Below are 6,391 nucleotides of genomic sequence, written 5' to 3'. Positions count from 1 at the left end.
ATTGACTGAACGACAACAAGGCTGTGGGCAAGCCGTTTTCGCGATAAGACGGGTTTGATATTTGAATTATAGCTTTCTTTTATTCATTACGAAACTTGTACGTTAATATATAATGATATCATTGTACGTTACTATTTATAATGGTCCTGCATTGTGCTGTGTACGGCGTTTATTATCATTTAAACGGGATAAGGAGATTAGTTTCTTTCGTTTTCCGAAAAATGAAACGGAGTAAGTAAAAATTAAAACTTAAGCCTTGAGACTCATTCGGTTATTGTTTCCTTCATTTTTGTAGTTCAGGGTAATATATAATACAAATTTATTATATCAATATAATGAGACGCCATAAGTTGTATGTTTAGCATTCGTTTATCTACCTGGGGGCTTACCACAACCTGCTAAAACAATATTACTTTAACCTTACATTGACTTTTCGTACCATGACGTGTTTAAAGTAAGCTTATTTTAATGTTAAAACTATGATGTTTTATCGGCAGCTTTGTGACTTTTATTCACTCAATTCGTACTATGACGCGACTTTAACATTGAAGTAATATTGTTCTTATGTTAAATTTAGCAATCTTAAAATAGTTACAAGAATGCTATGGAAACAATATAATTTTCAGTTTTATTGTTTTAATATTGATTTGTAATGATTAAAAGTTAAGTTGAACTTATTATTTACATATATCTCTTCAATATTGTGTTTATTTTTTATTTAAGTGATAGCACATAGGAAATCATTTCTCGTTAAATAAAAATACGCGATGTTTATTTCGTAGAATTATGACATCGCCGTAGATATGCTCCTCCTGCGAAACTAACAGTTGACACTAGACTATAGTTCCGAATTCACAATATAACAATCAAGACTCAGCTTGTTTTATTTATTTTCCTTCGTGTAACTGCGGTAAAAATAATCGAAAACAACGTAATTTTAATAGATTTCATTATTATATACTTATCTTTCTTTGGCAGTTATAATTCTCTGAATGTTAATAATATTACGTACTTTAAAATTGTACTACGATAGAACGATTCGGAACATCAAGAAAGAGATGGCATTATACAGTTCATATAGCCATAGACATATTGGTCATGGTACGAATATGAGTAAAATTATAATAAGCTTATTTTAAGCTTACATTAAAATAAGATTGTTTTTTGAAAGCTTATGGTATCAAGTGCAGAGTTTCTGTTTTTTTTCTAATATCATTTTATTATCTATAGATTTATTACGAATACATACTTAAGTATAGTACACCATAATAACCTCAATTGATTGTTGTAGGGCGTATACACGAATAACTGAACGAAATAATAATTACGAAGACAAAGACAACGCGATTAGAAAAAGCAACTCGGAGGTAAAACGGAAATCGATAAGCAGTAAATTAGATTCAATTATTTATGGACATTAATGCTAAAATATCGATGAGGCAAAATTATTCACGGTAAAAACCGCGTTTGTTTCAGATTGGTGTGATAATGTGTAATTCATTAAAAATAGAGAAAGAATCACATTGTTTCATTGCAGAACTTAAAAAAAGTAATGTAATCTTTTTTATTGTACTGAATATAAAATATCTATTGATGGAACACTTGTGTATACTCTGACGCCGGACATTCCTAACTTGTGCATAGTTTCTTATTTATTTTATATATGTGAACACTCTATTAACAAAATAGCCGGCAATATAAATATATACCCAGAAGTGGAATGTTTGGTGTGAGAATAGAGCGACCGCACCTTAGGTGGTATAGTTTTTTAAAGTCTAAGATGCGTTTTACAAAATGCTTTACAACTTGTACTAAACCTTCCAGTTAGTCCAACTGGCAAAGATCATGTGGTCCCTCAGTCCACACACAGATCTGCCGCCCGGGGCCAATGTTAAATTTGTAGCCCTCTCTATTTTCACTATTACAAAAGTAGTTCGTTGCAGTCGTCACCCTTGTGTTTTTCAGGATATATAGATATATATAAACTATTTGTATAATTATATACGTCTACTGTAAACGTGTAATGTATGCCTACAACAGAGTACACACACTCTGTGGCCGAACGATTACCATGCTGGACTGCCACGCAGAGGTTCTTTCGTAAGTTTGGGTGTAATTTGTGGTTGTCTATGTGTGTGTCCATGTTATCCGCGACACAGGGTTGCCCTAGTGCGGGGCTATGAGTGTGTTACGTTATTATTGCGTTATTGTAGTAATGCGTGCATGCATGCGTATAGTCGTATTATTGCTTGGTGGCAGAAATGCATGATGCATACCCGGCTTGGAGGAGCACCGAGCTCTTAAATGGGGCACCAGTATTCGCTTGTGCATAGTACCTACTGCGACATCTCGGCGGATGGCCCGCAAGGAGCGGGCTCAGGCCTACGGAGGGAACCCCGGGTTAATAGTGACACTTCCCTGGACGAACTCTTTCACAAGGAGCTCTTCTGTTACTGCTAGTGAAACTCGTGATTGGCCTTTGTTCATTTCATTTTCTATCGAAATTTCAATTCCGTTTTCATATTCCATATATCACTTTCATATCACGAATTAACCGAAGCGCCGGCGCCGGTAGGTGCCATAAATTATACCATTTGGCAACGTCAATACGGAAAAGGATGTTTTTTGTTTGTTCAATTGACTATCCAGCAGCGACATCTACATTTGTAAGCTGTGGTTTAAGATACGGTGAAATTTGCGTATATGACACGCAAATTGCACCCCTGAATAAGAAAAAAAAAACAATTTCGGTTGGGACTTGTATATTTTTATGTTCATGAAGAATACGTAATTTTTTATAACGGAATAAAAATTAGTTCGGAACAAACGTTGATGTATCGAGGATTCTTAGCTATAAGTAAGGTACATAACGATTGTTGAATAATCATGCCATCTAGTGTTGAATAACGGAACTCCTAAGCCAAACAGTTCATTGCTCAACAGTAGATCGCACAATAATTCAAATGTTCTTATATAGAATTAGATGCAGTGTGATCAGTTACGACGTTAGTGATAATAAACCCTACTGGATTCAAATAAGTTTCATTTTTTTTATAAAAATAATATTCAGTCAAGATTATATTTTGTTATTAGAATAAAATAAGACTTTTTTGATCAAATGACGGCACGAGCAAGTTGTGCAGCTGATGGTAAGCTACACGCCTGTCCGTAACGGTATCACTGCCGCGCAGAGCTTTAAATGTCAAAGATCTGTGGGGCACTGCCACTGCGCCCATCACCCTGAGGCATAAGTTAACAATTTCCATGTGCCTGTAATTTCACCAGCACCCTTACCCTTCAAAACTGGAACACAGTAATGCTGACATTACTGCTTGGCGGCAGAAGTAAGTAAGCTGGGTTATACGAACGCTTTCACCAGACGCTCTACTGCTACTAGTTTACTTAGTGTGTGCGTGTGGTGACGCTGGTTTTGATACCAATGCCGCTTATTGCCATTCTGTAGTTTGTTATTCCATGTTAAAGAAATACACTTTTTTCGACTTCGCAACTTTGCACCAATATATTATGTTTGTATTTATATGTCTATTTCCAAATAAGATATTGATTAATTTTGATTACAGTTCTATGAAATTTTGCCTAACAGAACCGGGAAATCTCTCTCCAAATTTCAATGTAATCTTAGACCCACTAACCTCATCACTTTTGAATGACTAAGGCGACTAAATTCCAAAGTTATAAGTGAAAGTCATTCCGTTCAGGTTTATTTGAGTAGATACCACACATTTTAGTGGTGTAATTGTTATGAGCTTTAGTAGAGTAAGTTATTAATCTTATATTGTTTGCAATTCTCATTAAGATGACAGGTCAGAAACTATGATAGCGTACCTTCAATTTCTCAGTAGTCTATTTTCACATCTCTCTCTCTAGTCGTTCCCACGTCTCAGGTTCGTACCTTCGTGCCTACTTCTGAAGCACCTGCTTCAGATCACCTGATCTGCCTCCATCTGTTTCTGTTCAGCACGTCTCTTATGACCGTGCAAAATTCGAAGAACGATGACATTTTCGTTATTTGATTTTCAATTCGGGATTTAATTACGTATAAAACCTATTTTAATTACCTCGACGTTTCGGACTCAGGAATTTGATGGAATCAGGACCAAACCACTGGATTGAGCTTCATAATCCAAAGATCCTTTCTACAGAACTTTATCACTATAATAGGATCGTACAATTTAAATTTAAACAACTTTGAAATTAATCAACACGGTAATTTCAACTGAGAAGACGGTTTAAGCTTTCATAGTCACGGGATCTAGTTATCAGCAAATGTAAACGACATCAAGTATCGCCCGATAAGTCGCCGGATGTCGTGAGTGTTGTGTTTCCGTCTACTGACAACCCTAGTGCACGAATACATAAAGAAGATGAAATGCGGGTAGTTAGAAAAATCTGTTGAGAAAAGTTTCACCAAGAAAAACTTTTTTCAAACAAAAAAATTTATGACAACTGATATTTTTGACTCTCGTTCTCATCGGTTGAACTCTCTCTCTCTCTCTTTCTCTCTCTCTTTCTCAGTTGAACTCTAGATTACATGCAGTTGAAGTCTCATTGAATAAAGTCGACTTCTCGACTGCGTGCACTAACCGCAGACGTGCAGTCCAGTAGTTGGCAGCCTAATACTGCCGCCGTTAGTTGAAAGGACGCATGTGACAAGAGCAAAAGAGCAACATAGTCAAAATAAGCTTAAATGGACGCATTTACAGAACAAATTGGTAAAAAGGCGTAATTCCATATATAAGTACCTACCTATCACACACTCGAATTTCTTTTTTTCGAATTTCATTAGTCCGAAAACGGTTCGACTGTTTCATTAGTGCGATGACAGTTTTGGTATAAATTTGCAACACAGGAATGTCTTACAGCAGAAATATAGTTTGTCCGAAAACCTAGTGTTAGAATAATTATTACACATACGCATTCTTTCGGCAGAAGTTTGTTTGGTCTAATCATGCGGCCAGCGAGTGCCAGAGCCGAATTTGTTTGCATTACCTAGACGGTACGACCCCGTCCTGTAGGTTTAGGTTGGGTTAGTATATGAAAAAGCAGCACGATCCGAGCTAGCAAAGCGAGTGACTACAACTCGATCAAATTAACATGCATCTTGTTTACTATATTTTTAAAAATGCGAGGTGCTTTAATTTGACGAGTTATATTATGCGACACGTTTTAATACTTTTAGTACCTGTAATAAGAAATAATATAACAAAAATGTATCATGGATATAGTTTTTTTACAAAATAAAAATATTGTATTAGATACATTGGTCAAACGGTTTGTTGGAGAAATAAAAATCGGGAAAAGAATAACTTGTCAACATGTCCAAATAGTGAAACATTAAATGGTGTAATGAAAAAAATCCTTAACGTGTTTTCGGACAAATGAAATAAAATCTATTCAATAAAAGTCAAATGGTTTTCGGAGAGACAAAATTCTGTAAATCATGTTTCTAACTTATGATGGGTCACTTCGTTTTACTCGTACTACTACACATTTCGTCGCGTAGCGTCTCCGCGATGTGATTCAAGCCTTGTAAATGAAAAGATGCAAGTAACATTTAACGGTCTAATAAATAATAAGAAAACTAATCAATGTCATATACATGTATTAACTGAGGAAGTTTTAGTAAAAATGTTAATTTACCAGATGACGATTACACATTGCTCACAGAAATTTAAAATGAAGTGGAAATGTTACTTTTTATTTAAATAATAAAAATCTAGGAAATATCAAGCTACGACTTAAAATTAAGACATTGTAACCACATACCGTCCCTCTTATTATTATATTCACGTTAATAAAAATTAAGTAAATTAATTTGCTATTCCGCGAACCCAATGATGGTTAAATCGAGTAAAATAGGCTTGTGTGGAATATTTTTTCATGCAGTTAATTATCCCACCCTCCCTCTGCATAAAATTAATAAAATAAATAACACAAGCCGAACTACAGTCACAAACCACCACTAAAAATATACCCGACATGTGTTTTGCCTCTCCACGAGGCATCCCTTTGGTGGGAATAATTAACTACATGAAAAAAATAAACACAAGCGCTATTTTGAACGATTTAACCTCCACTGGGTTCACGGAGTTGCAAATAAATTTACTTCCATTTTTATTAACATGGACTTCCGCAAAGTAACGCCTGAATCTACTAATTACCTATATTCAAGTTAACAATAATAATAATGTTGTAATTATGCTGAGTTGAAAATGAAAAGGGGTAATATTAAATAATGAAGCATAAATGTATTTGGCGTATAATATAGGTTAATCTTACAGGTTTTTTCGTTGCGAAACAGCAGATATATGTTCATTAATTTACTTCAAACGTTATTTTCTCGGTTTCGACTTTTTGTCACAAGCGTCTT

General features: G+C 35.0%; 1 protein-coding gene across 1 annotated transcript in view; it reads right to left on the bottom strand.

Moving 5' to 3' along the window:
• Positions 1-1,369, bottom strand: part of LOC113226327 — a 14,766-nt gene extending 13,397 nt beyond the window's left edge. Inside the window, exon 1 of the mRNA XM_026458913.1 lies at positions 1,250-1,369. The gene's annotated coding sequence lies outside the window, so the exon portion shown is untranslated. The remainder of the gene's footprint in view (positions 1-1,249) is intronic.
• Between the last annotated feature and the right edge of the window lie 5,022 nt (positions 1,370-6,391).

The sequence above is a fragment of the Hyposmocoma kahamanoa genome, unplaced genomic scaffold (assembly GCF_003589595.1).
Source record: "Hyposmocoma kahamanoa isolate Upper Pololo Valley unplaced genomic scaffold, ASM358959v1 190, whole genome shotgun sequence".
Classification (NCBI taxonomy): domain Eukaryota; kingdom Metazoa; phylum Arthropoda; class Insecta; order Lepidoptera; family Cosmopterigidae; genus Hyposmocoma; species Hyposmocoma kahamanoa.
Note: the sequence above shows the minus strand (reverse complement) of the source record. Positions and strands in the feature narration are given on the sequence as shown.